Source organism: Anser brachyrhynchus, assembly GCF_964034855.1.
Source record: "Anser brachyrhynchus genome assembly, chromosome: Z".
Taxonomy (NCBI): domain Eukaryota; kingdom Metazoa; phylum Chordata; class Aves; order Anseriformes; family Anatidae; genus Anser; species Anser brachyrhynchus.
In genome coordinates this window covers 45,829,907-45,843,667 of record NC_137697.1, presented here as the reverse complement: position 1 = coordinate 45,843,667, position 13,761 = coordinate 45,829,907, and positions in this window count along the sequence as shown.

The following is a 13,761-nucleotide window of genomic DNA, read 5'->3' as shown; positions in this document are numbered from 1 at the left end:
GTAAAAGATCTCAAGATATCTTAGCCTAGGAACAAATTATTTTGAAAGACAGCTAAATTAGATTTGGAAGTTTATAAGAGTGCCTACTGGGATTTATAGCTGGATTAGTCTATCCTTCTAGTTCCTCTTCTTGGTTGGACTGTATCCCATCATGCACTATATATCCTGTCACACACCATGACCTTTCCTCTTAGAAAGGAAAGCTATGTTCCCTCAAAGGAGATGAAATCTGTCTGCAAATTATAGCTCATGGCAAATGACATGGATGTGTAGACAGTCAATGCCAGATTCATGAGACTACAACATTAAGACAGAGTATTCAGCAAATGAACCAAACAAAATAGTTTAGCAAGGACTCGTCTTTTTATCAAAACCAGTTTTGATGGAAACCTTCAGTTGTTTTTCTGAGTGTCTCTGTGTGTCCATTGCTGCTTCCCATAGGAATGCTCATGCAATCTGTTTCGCACTTTGTATGGGCACCTTGCCTTTTAGGAATGTTTTTGATCTTCCCACTCTTTTTTATGAATGTCTTGCTTCCCTTGTCAAGTATGGAAACAGACATACCACATGACCAATTGACATCAGGATGACTGAAGAAGAAAGCAGAGGTGAAAGTAGTACCTGGCAGATAGGCAACCAAACAAATCTCATCTTGAAACAGTTCATAATGTTTATTTATTAAAATTGAAGTTAACTTGCATGTCCTTTTTCACAGAAGGAAACAAAAGACTTAATTACAAGGTTTTACTGTCTGCAAATAACTTACCTCCCTTCAACAGTGACTTCATTGTGTTCTGATGAGATATTAGGTTAGTTCAGAAACTAGCTTTGGTATCTTATTTTCAAGTGTAACCAAGTCACAAAAGTTAAGGAAACTTAACTCTCACTGTATATTGCATGAGATTCTGTAAGTATGGGTTTTGCAGATATGGTTTAAGGATACACAGCTTGTCATTTCTGAGAGAGGACTGGTATATCACACTGTCCAAACAGAAGACAAACATTTTGTTACTCTCAAAAAGAAAAAAAAAGAAAAAAGAAAAAAAAAAAAGGATTTGAGGTATTATGATTTTTTTAACTTTTTTTTTTTTTTTTTTCTTTCCAGCAGAAAGCTGGGGGCAACAAGAGAAAATTATCTACAACCTGAAGTTTGGATGATTCAGAGTAACAATTTATTTATTTATGTTTAATTGCAGAAGAAATTTAGAAAAACAGTATTTTTTTATTTATTTTTTTAATCTGAAAACTCTGTTTTAAAAATGCAGCTAATCATAAGTCAAATTCTTTGATCTTTAAATTTGTAGATGGCATTCTTATCCTCAGAATAGCTTTAAAGATTTGTTTGTTTCTTTGTTTGTTTCTTTTTAAAACTGTTTTCTAGGTGATTTTAAATACTGATTTCTGTATGAAGTTTTCATCTTGAGCTCAACGTTGGAGGGAACAAAATTTTCTAAACAGTGTAAAGTAATTTCATATTAAAGAAGAAAGCAGACTGTCATCTTTTCTTATGAGAAAAATTTTAAAGAAAAATCAATTCTGCAATACTGAAAAATATTTCTTTGGCTTCCTAATAGTCAAAAAGCTGAAAAATCCATTACTGAGGCATGTGTATTGTGTATTTTACACACAGAGAAGAGGTTTAATACCAGTTCCCTGTGAAGACATAAACCTGTAACACTGAAGAACTGGGTTTAGCTATATCCTATGAAGGTCTCCCTTCCCTCGCACAGTGATTTTCCCACTAGAGTAATCTTCTTTGTCCAAAATATCGATCATCTTTTAGGTAGAAACAGAAAGTAGGATACTTTTTTGTTTCCAACTCATGGAGTCTGAGAGAGGAGGAGGACAAAACATCCTGTTGATATATCTAAGTTTTGAGAGTTTACTTGAGCTCCAGGAATGAGATGAAGCCTGGAGCCTCTAGCTGTGTTTCACACCATGATTAGAATTAGGTGGGAGAGGATCATCTCTTCAGCGTAAATAAAGGAGAAGAAAGTAAGCATGTTTTCATTTTTTTCTTCCAAAGTATTTTTGTTAACCAAATCTCTCCCTATCTCCATTTTAAAAGATGTAAATACATGAAAATCTTTTCTAGGAAACAAAAAAAAAAAAAAGGAAAGGAAACAAACAAAAAAAAAAGCTGTCTCCCATCAGGGAAAGCATCCAGATGTTTGACTAGCTCTGTTTATAATGCAGTTGAATACTGTGAGACATATTTCAAATCAACATAGTCAGAAGGTGAGAGGGTCTAAGATAAGTCCTGAGCAACATTTTGTCATCCATCAAAAAACATTTAGAAAATTCACTGTTTAATTTTTAAATGAGGTAGTATATGAGACAGTTCCTGAGAACCTGAAACAAATGCAAGTGCTGAATTTTGTTATTAGTTTCTATTTCCAAGAATCTTCTATGAGGTATATTGTTTCTTGTAATTAACCCTTATATAGAAGAATAAAACACACATCCTATGCATTTACCTTTTATTACATATTGATGTTATATTTCAGGCATTTTATATATATATATTTATATACGTATACATATATGTGGGTTTGCATTTGTATACACGTGATGGGCAAGAAGAAACCAAATGAGGTTTAATAAGAGCAAGTGTAGAGTCCTGCACCTGGGAAGGAACAACCAGACGTATCAGTACAGGCTGGGGGACGACCTGCTGGAGAGAAGCTCTGAGGAGAAGGACCTGGGGGTCCTGGTGCACAACAGGTTGACCATGAGCCAACAGTGTGCCCTGGTGGCCAAGACGGACAATAGGATCCTGGCGTGCAGGATCCTAAAAGGAGTGTGGCCAGCATGTCAAGGGAGGTGATCCTCTCCCTCTACTCTGCCCTGGTCAGGCGTCACCTGGAGTACTGTGTCCAGTTCTGGGCTCCCTAGTACAAAAAAGACAGGGACCTCCTGGAAAGAGTCCAGCGGAGGGCAACAAAGATGATACAGGGCCTGGAACATCTTCCCTGTGAGGAAAGGTTGAGAGACCTGGGTCTGTTCAGCCTGGAGAAAAGAAGACTGAGAGGGGATCTTATCAATGTGTATAAATACCTGAGGTGTGGGAGACAGAGGGATTTGGCCAACCTCTTTTCAGTGGTTTGTGGGGACAGGACAAGGGGTAATGGCCACAAAATTGAGCACAGGAAGTTCCGCATCAACATGCGAAAGAACTTCACAGTGAGGGTGACGGAGCACTGGAACAGGCTGCCCAGGGAGGTTGTGGAGTCTCTTTCTCTAGAGATATTCAAGGCCCGTCTGGACGCCTACCTGGGCAGCCTGCTCTAAGGAACCTGCTTTGGCAGAGGGGTTGGACCCGATGATCTTTTGAGGTCCTTTCCAACCCCTACAATTATGTGATTCTGTGATTCTGTGTGTTTTAAGTAAAATATTTATCTGATCACGATCATAGCCTGAATGTGAGATCCCAGAATAGCAAACCAGGTGTCTCTGCATATTTCTGGCAATAATTGCATGTAAAAGAGATTGATTGCAGTGAGGAAACACATTGTACTTTCAGTTTTACGGGGCTTATATAAAATATGAGTGAAGAGGGATTTTTAAAGTTATGAAAGCTATGTTGCCTGCATCTTATCAAAGTAAAAGGAATGGTAACATCCAAAGAAACATGTGTAAATGCTTCCACAACATTTATTTCAATTGTCATGCAATGAAATAACTCTTCCACAACAGCATTTACTCTCTGTGCCAACATGCTGCACTTCAACACAAAAGATTTATAATCCCACAGGTATTCAGGTTTAACTAAGTGTTATATAGAGCTCATTTTACAGCCTAATATTCTGAGTTAAACTTGGATAACCACCTTTTCGTTGCTTTGAATATTCCTTGCCTGAATATTGCTCTTCAGCATTATGGGTTCAGTGCTCAACTTGTTGGGTTCAGGCCTTTTCAGATCCTGCACCTGGCGCAGAGCCACCCTTCCATGCAAATCAGAATAGCTACAGGGTTGCTTTATCTTGTGCCAGTTGGAAGGGCTCCTGCAGGACTGCTTGTACAGTACCAGCTTCTCTGTGTGCAACACATCTTGCCATGGCTCTGGCTGCTGTGGAGTATCCTCTTCTGCTGTGGTAAGGACAGGTTTGTGCCCACCAGCACAGGAAAAACTGCCAATTCAGGCAACTCTAAATCCATGTGGCACCACTGGGGTGCCCCAAAAGACTGTTAGCATCACATATTGATCTAGTGTTTGGATTTTCAGTGGTGTGCACTGCAATTACATGCCCTTTCTTGAGGAAAGATGCCATTGAGCATAACTGCTTGTGGCACTCAAGAGAATTGTACTCTTATCTTAGCATCACAAAATCTCAGTTTTCATTTACTCCCTAGTGTAGCATGTTGATGCTGTTGCTAATCTGTTAATGAAACATAAAGGTTCATAATTCTCATTGCATCCTCAGGCAACACGGAAACTGAATAAGCTATGGATCAGATCTTACAGACGTGTTTCTTTTTGAATGCTATGGGCCCTGAACAAGGAAAAAAATTATGTTGATGTTATACTGTTTTTATTCTGAATTAATTTCATTTTTGTTTTCATCATAGTGAAAATTCAATTCAGCAAAATTTTGGCTGAAGTCTTCAGAGCTGGAAATATTGAATACCCCACAGGAACTACAGCAGCACCAGACATCCTGGTTGAGCTGCATCTCTGAAAACAGACACACATTGCCTTGGTCTCCTTTGCTTTTAAATGAGTCATATATCCTTAGCAGGTGTAAACTGGCACCTTTCAGGTTGAGTCAGTGAAGCAAGGTCGGTTTACAAGTGCAAGTCAATCTTAGAAATTGCTCCCTGCTACAAGTTTTTCAGTTCTGTGGTGGCAGTTAATTACTTAAAATAAATAAATAAATAAATCAACAAACAAATAAACAACAACAAAACTAAGCTTAACAGTAAAGAGCAAATAAACAGTTTGTTTATGTGTAGAACCGAAGGTTTTAGACAGCAACCTAGCAATGAAGTTGTACTGCAGCAACTTTTTCTTTTCTTACTTCTCTTCCATGCCGCAATTACACATACATTTTTGTCCTAATTTCAACGTTAATGAAAAAGTCTGACTTCAGAAATGAATCAGTTGTTCACAGTGGGTCTAAAAAGCTTTTTCATCATACAGCTGCTTTGCTATTATTATGTTTCAAATTGTGGGTTGCTCAAAGCTATTGTGACTTGTATATATCCCAGTAGCTCTGCAACATAATTATGAAGGCATCAGAAGACTACATGACTAGGATTTTCAGAAGGCCTCCCTAGGCTGCAAGTCCTACTGCTGCTTAAATTGTGCCTATATCCTCCTGGTTCTTCTTGACAAATGGCAACCAGTAGTATTCTCATAATCCTCATCATTTTCTTTTTCCCTGTAGTTTCTTTGGTTTTGTGCACACAGATTTTTCCTGCTCGTTGCTTGCTTTCTCTTTGACCACATACACCATCTCTACAATTTTTACTGACTCTAGAGAGAAACTCATGTGGTTCACATCTTCACAAAATATTACCTTATTTTAAACTATTTTGCAAATGAGTATATGGGGGAGAGATTAATGTGAAATCTAAATGACAATTTGAAAAACTGAAATTATCTATGTCAATGGTGCAGCTGAACAGGATGGTGATTTTAAAATAAGAAAGTGCTGATTGAATGATCAGAATCATTTGTATCATCTTTTCATTAGTTTATAGAATGCTAATAGGGAAGACAAGTCAGTAGACTACAGGGATTGAGGATATCTGGTCTTAGTATATCACTATATTTTCTTCTGAGCCTTCTCTGAAGCTGAAATAGCATTTTAGTGTGGGAAGGTATGGTAAAAAATGTATGGAAATGTACGGTAAAATTAACAGCGTAGGATGACTGTATGTAAAAAGCAGTCTGTCATATCCACATCTAAATTGTGTCATAGCTATCTTTATATGGCTGTGGATGTTAGTGCAGAAATAAATTTTCTCCTTCCTTTAATGTTCATGAAAGTAGCTAGCTGAGTTATTAAAATCATTTATTTACCTGTGCAACAGGTAAATCATGCCACAAAGAAGTAAACATGTTTCAGTTTTCTTGAAAATACACACCATCTTGACCTCCCAGGAAGCATTTGGAAGAGTCATGAAGACTTAAATTTAAAATGATTTCAGTTTTAAACCATGACCACAGTTTTTCTTAGGTATGGCTCTCTTCTTACAAGCAGATCCCTCCCTTCTTTTGGTGAAATTATGCAAAAACAAGACAACAGTGCTGCAACGTTTGTGCAGAGCCTCCCATGACACCTAAATTTTTGCAACCAGTTTTCTCAAAATATTTAGCCCTGGGTAGCCATTCCTAATAAAATACACTCACCAGAAGCCTTTTGCAAACAGGCTTCTTCACACAACCACTGATGAGGTGGGATTTCCCTTCCTGATGGGCTAACGATTGAAGGCAATTGTGGAGTCATCTCAAGAAGCACTGAAAGAATATTCTGCAGGTAAAAGGAGAAAGAGGAGATTCCTGCAAGGCCATCAGGTCCTGGGTGCTCACTGCATCTTGAATCTCTGGCTTTAGTTTCAACATTACAAGTGCTCATTGTACATAATTTCTGAATGGAAGGATTACTGGGGCTGCAGGTCCCATAGATAGGCAGAGCTGTCTTTTGCAGATGCAAAATAGCCCCAAAGGAAGCTAATAGCATTGTTTGTGGTATAAGGGGACCAAGAATAGCAAGGTTGTGTTTTAGACAGGAGGTTCCTCAGAAACAAGTTCTGATTTTGTGTCACCAGCATAAACCAAATGTTCCAATGACATCGGTAAGACCAGTCTCTCCTCTTACTGAGGGACTGGAATTCAATCCAAATTGCTCCTGGTTTGCTGATGGCAAAGTATTTGCATGACCACATGCAGGGAGGCTGTTGTGTGCAACTTCTCCATGACAGCCAGCAAACTAGCTGCTGAAGAAGGGGTTTCCAGCATGCTGGGTGTAGGCTTCACATCTTTCCTAGCCTCCCTTTCAGAAAGATAATGTTCGGGTTACTGCTGTCTCCTGACCCCCTCAGAAATCCTAGGCATCTTTTCTGATATATTTAGTAGAAATTTAGCAGAAATCTGACTTCAAGGTTAATAGGATGAACTATGTGTTCTTCTCACTCTTTCACTAAGGTGGCTCTCAAGATTAGTCTTTGTTTATATGTCTGCATAAAGCTAGAGGTATAACTATTTCTGTGTGCATGTGAGTGCGTGTGTTCATGGTAGGGGAGAGGTTTTCCTTATTAGTGCCAAGAGATGTAAACCAAAGTACGATACACGCAGACTGCTGTAGGTGAAAACAGAAGATACAAGTAGTGGCCTTCCGTGTGGAAGGTAACTGGCAGATACACACTACCAATAGGTAATTTTGATTTAAGCAGCAGAATTAAGATTCAAATTCCAACCTCCTCATCTTTTTAGTGCATTTCATTCCCCCCAGCCTCCACCACCACCACCACCCCTTTTTTTTTTTTTTTTTAATTTAGATCTGGTTGCTGCAGGGTCCCTGAAGAGATTTTTTTTTTTTTCCATTCATCTTCATGCGGGAAAAACGCACTGCCAAAGTAGAAGAAAGGTCAAAGGCATCCAGAAATCTTTAGAAACACAGCTTTAAATGATCCCTTCTATCCTTCCGTGTTCTGGAACAATTTCTCAATTGCCTCAAAGGTATGTCATTGCAGTGCATGACAAACATACCTGCGGATAACATAATTACATTTGATGGTAGTTAAATCAATGAGCATTCTCTAAAGAATGCAAAGGATTAGTGGTAGTACTGAATGCTTCCACAAAGACAAGCACACATCAGGGGAGCTTTCATCACTGCACAGATTAAAGAAATCAAATTTCATTGCTTCTTGTTAATTGTTTTTCCATAACAAACAATGTCAGATACAGGAAGTGGGTCGGGAGGGCTGTTACAGTCCATTTTCAGTATTTGCATATATGTCATGATTGTAAGGAAAGCAAGGCAGCTCTTAAAATAAATTGCCACTTACTGATATTTCATAAAAATAAATGAAAGCAGATTAACTAATGGGAGGGAAGCTACTTAAAGATTTTCTGCAGCTGCTATGACTGTGGAGACAAAACTGTGACTACCAACCAAATCCTACACCTCCTTCCTTCATGTCCTTTAGTAGTCTGGAAATATCCCTAGCTGATGGAGATCAAAAATAGGTTGTTTGCTTCAGTGAAGCCTCCACTGCCATTTCACACCAGCTAGTGGTATGATGTATTGGCCTCTTCACAGCGCAGATAATGTGTTGATTACATACCTACTGCAAGTCCACCATGTGAAATACATAGTGAGTCTACTTTGTCTGCTTTCCTTGCATACGCACCCACCTTGCTCTCAGCTGAGCATCTGGTACCCAATTACAACACAAGCTGATATGTGTTCATTGCACTGTCATTGTGCTCTTTGCTTGGATGATCTGAACCTGAAAATGTAACTCTGGTAGAGCTCCACGTGGGATGTAGCCTGCAGCTCACAAGCAAACTGAGTTGTGTGGTCTTTGCTGAGTCAATTAGCTCCCTAAAGGCAGCTGCTACACACAAAAATCCTATAGGGAGCAGCTGTCTGGAGTTAGCTAGGTGTTTTATTAACACAATACCTGTCCAAAACAGAACAGCACTTGTACACATCCATTTCTGTTGCCTGTGCTCAGAGGTGAAGCCTGTAGGCTTAAAAGAATACCTTCTTTAAAAAAATATCTACAGTTTTGCTGGCTGCCTTGTAGCCCCAGTCAGTGTCCTGGTTTTAAGGAGATAGGTTTGCTTTTGGCTTTGTTTTGAATGTGTTTTTACTTGCTCCAGTGTATTTGTTTTAGCCCAGCTCAGGAACGGGAACATTCTGAACATAGCCTTGTTTGCTCTTCTGCTCCCTGAGGACTCTGGAGAGGCTGACTCAAAACCAAGTGAGATAGTGTTTCTTCTTTTTGGGGGGGGCTCTCTTTTAGGTTTGGTTTTGTTTTGCTGAAAAAAAAAAAAAGTGCTCTGGAAAAGAGGTTGAAAACAACGTTGATCGAAACTTTCTATTTATGGAATTCATAGAGCATGATAATGAGACCTGCTCCTCCTGAGACCCTTCTCAGATCTAGAGAATAGTGATGACTAGAGGGTCTCGTATCTCTGTGTCTACCTGATGTGATGGCACTGTGGCATGTGTTTGGATAGGGGAATTTTAAAAACTAAAGAGAGGCAAAAAGCAATGCTTGACATCTAAAAGGCTCAGGCTCTGACTCCTAGTTGTAAGTTTGTTGTTATTTTTTTTCTGTCTCTGAGGAACTTAGCTGGTGCTTCCTGGCCCCTGAAGGGAGAGGTGTTACAGATCAGTCTCACCGAAAAGCTGCCTCGCTGCCTGAAGTGGATGTCCTGGTCTGCTCTTCAGAGTCAGAGCTGCCATCAGGCTCCAGCACAGGTTCACTGGGCTGCATAGCAAACACCTTAGTAAGAAGTGCTTGCAGAAGCTTGGGAAATAGGAACGAGCAATTAATGTAGACATAAGAATCAGAAAGAACCACCTGATGTGGGTTCTGATAAGTCTGAGCAATGAGTTGTCCAGGAAGGTCACTGAATCCCCTGGGAACCAAAAATGTATGCTCTAAGCTGCTTTTTGGAAAGATGGGTGATGAGAGCAAGCGAACAAACGAACAAACAAAAAATACAGAAATCTGACTTTATGGTGATCCAAAGGAATCATGGAGGTGTGCTGGGTCATTTTTTTACCTGATCTAAAGGCCTGGCTTTTAAAAAGATGTGTATATATGTATGTTTGTGTGTGTCTGTGTGTTTTTACAGCATTCACAGAGCATGTTGCATCCTGTTTGCTTTTAAATGCATCACGTTTCACTCTTTACTATTAAAATTGCTGGAAAACTACATTGTTTAATCTCTAGATTGGTCAAAAGACAAAGAAATCTGTGAAAATCATCAGATAATTAAAGTTTCTCCCTCACCTGACCAAGCCAGGTTGTTCTGACTGCAGAGATAACAGCATAACAACTGTTTGTTGCAACAAATGATAAGGCTACTTCTTCCTCAAGGTTCCTCTAGTTATTTTTGCTTCTGGAGTGTTGTACTCCAGTTTCTGTTTCCAGAAATTTGAATTAGATCAACAAAGGAATGGATAAACTTGCAAAAAAATGAGTGCAATCTAAATGAATGTAATGTTTAACTTTTTCATAATAAAAAGAATTTATATAGTTATTCATTAAACTCACCATTTTCCATTTTTAATTGTGATGGGGCTTCAACTTTGTTCCATTGGTATTTGAAGTTATGGGGGTTGGTGAATTAAGTCTGAATTTTCACCTGGTTACGAACTTAATCAAAACTGATTGCTGAACTTGTTCTGGTACATATACTAAGGTATTTTTTTAAGCCTGTATAAATTCTTTAAATTCATATTGACATCCCAGAGATCAGATTTTGACTTTTATGGTTTCTTGTTCAAAAGATGGGGTTTATTAACTATTTTTTGATCTATCAGCTATTGAGTAGATGATGCAAAGTTCATGGATGTGATTTTTCCACTACTTTATTTTCTGTATCGTGAGTTACACCTGTGTGCAACATGTATGGAATTCTGAGTCCTAGGACAATGGGGAGAAAATCAGTTTATGCCAGTTGAAATGAGAGAGACTACTCTGAGGCTGCAAACTTTGTTTTGCAAAAGCTTTTGAGATTTTTTCTTTTTCCTGCAGCTGAAGAATAGTTTAAAATTTCCCAGAAATGGCTGAGAATTGAAGTTAAATACAATACTGTGAAACTTAGGCTTTTAAAACGCTTTTTGTATTCAAATGCAATGACGTAAATGAGCGATACTACTACACAGTTCATGTTAGATGTCCAGCACAACTATGTATGGCCTTGGGGAGCTCATGCTTCTTCCAGAGATGAGATGATTAGATGGCCAGCACAGAAAAGCAGGAGCCCTGAACTACAAGTGTAAAAAATCCTCTTTTGTTGATTTAGGTTGCACAGAGAACCAAAGGGCAGATTCTACAGTAACTCTTTTCACAGAATCACAGAATCATCTAGGTTGGAAGAGACCTCCAAGATCACCCAGTCCAACCTCTTACCTAATACTAACAAGTCCTCCACTAAACCGTATCACTAAGCTCAACATCTAAACGTCTCTTAAAAGACCTCCAGGGATGGTGTACTCAACCACTTCCCTGGGCAGCCTATTCCAATGCCTAACAACCCTTTCAGTAAAGAAGTTCTTCCTAATATCCAACCTAAACCTCCCCTGGCACAACTTTAGCCCATTCCCCCTCGTCCTGTCACCAGGCACGTGGGAGAACAGACCAACCCCCACCTCACTACAGCCTCCTTTAAGGTACCTGTAGAGCGCAATAAGGTCGCCCCTGAGCCTCCTCTTCTCCAGGCTGAACAATCCCAGCTCCCTCAGCCGCTCCTCATAAGACTTGTTCTCCAGACCCCTCACCAGCCTCGTCACCCTTCTCTGGACTCTCTCAAGCACCTCGATGTCCTTCTTGTAGCGAGGGGCCCAAAACTGAACACAGTACTCGAGGTGCGGCCTCACCAGAGCCGAGTACAGGGGGACAATCACTTCCCTAGACCTGCTGGCCACGCTGCTTCTTATACAAGCCAGGATGCTGTTGGCACTGCTGGCTCATATTCAGCCGATTATCAACCAGTACTCCCAGGTCCTTCTCTGCCAGGCAGCTTTCCAACCACTTATCTCCCAGCCTGTAGCGCTGCTTGGGGTTGTTGCGCCCCAGGTGCAGGACCCGGCACTTGGCCTTGTTGAACTTCATACAGTTGGCCTCAGCCCATCGGTCCAGCCTATCCAGATCCTCCTGCAGAGCCTTCCTACCCTCGAGCAGATCAACACACGCACCTAACTTAGTGTCATCTGCAAACTTACTGAGGGTGCAGTCAATCCCCTCATCCAGATCTTCGATAAAGATATTGAAGAGGACTGGCCCCAGTACTGAGCCCTGGGGGACTCCGCTAGTGACCAGCCTCCAACTGGATTTGACTCCATTCACCACAACTCTTTGGGCCCGGCTACCCAGCCAGTTTTTAACCCAACAAAGCGTACGCCAGTCCAAGCCACGAGCTGCCAGTTTCTCGAGGAGAATGTTGTGGGAAACGGTGTCAAAAGCCTTACTGAAGTCAAGGTAGACCACATCCACAGCCTTTCCCTCATCCACTAAGTGTGTCACTTTGTCAGAGGAGGTTCGTCAGATCAGGTTCATCAGGCAGGACCTGCCTTTCATAAACCCATGCTGACTGGGCCTGATCGCCTGCTTGCCCTGCAAGTGCCATGTGATGACACTCAAGATAATCTACTCCATGAGCTTCCCCGGCACTGATGTCAAACTAACAGGCCTATGGTTCCCCAGGTCTACCCTCCAACCCTTCTTGTAGATGGGCATCACATTTGCTAGCCGCCAGTCGACTGGGACCTCCCCTGATAGCCAGGACGGCTGATAAATGATGGAAAGTGGTTTGGCCAGCTCCTCCGCCAGTTCTCACAGTACCAGGGAGAGAATGCCAGTGGCCCATGATACTGCTGAGGCGTGGTGGCTGGATTTGCCAGGTATCAAGAACAATATGCTCCCTCCATCCAAAAGGGGTGAAAAATAAATGTAGGCAAGAAATTCACTGTCTCCCTCTGCATTCAGAGAAGTGAAAATATAAATGGCCACTCATCTTGTGGTGTATAGCAGCATACCTCTGTGTGATTAATGATTTTTTTTTCAGTGTAACAGCCAAAATAGAATACTTGGGAGGTTGTGGCTTGACTCACAGCCGAATATGCTTTTTTGTTTTTTCTTCTTTTGGCAAAACAACAAAAATGTTTTGTGTTGACTCAAGATATTACATTAAATTGAAATAAAAGTCCTTCCCCCTCCATTTTTCTTGCACTGCAAAAAATGACAAGGCTAATTTGAAATGCATCTTGTTTATGAAGGTACTAAACCCAAAGTATGCCTGGTTGTGAAAAAGACTCCGCAGTAGACCCAGAGCTAAAAGTAACATTTTATGCATCTGAGGTCCAGGCCAAGTGACCAGCCAAATTTCAAGAGTGCCTCATCAACTAGATTTTGCAGTAGTGTAACAAATATGAATCATTACAGAGAAGTTACTTTTATTACCCCCTTCAATTTCTATGAAAATAGTAAAACAACCTAACGAAAGCCTGGAAGGGTTTGATTTCAAAGGGGAACAGCAGAGTAAGCATTCTACTAAGCTTTATATCCACGTTTCCTGCCCTTTGCAAAGACACAGACAGAAATCTGGACCACATTCTCTTTGCTTTGTCAACTAAGTGCTAAATAAACAAATAAATAAATTCCTATGATGCGTACAACAAACACTTTAGAGGGAAAACGCATGTATTTGCTCCTTTGTGTATGATTGTTACATTATGTGATAGTTAATCAGTCCACAACACTGTAGAAACTTCAGATGCTGATGGTGTTAGGGCCTTTCCAGCTGAGAAGCATGAAATAGTTTTATTTCCTGAGGACCAAAGTGACTTTGCTCAGCCAAAGTAAAGGGCAGGTATGTTTGTGTGGGACGCAATATGCAGTTGACAGAGAGCAGGGAAGCATGGATGATCTAAAAATAATTTAGAATAATTGGAAAGAACTGCAGGAAATAATACTGTTGGATGGAAGCTAAGGAATACAGGTGCATTTTTTTTTTCATTACTTTCTGACTGCTCTCCTTTCAGTGCCAAATTTGATTCTTGCAATGGTAAT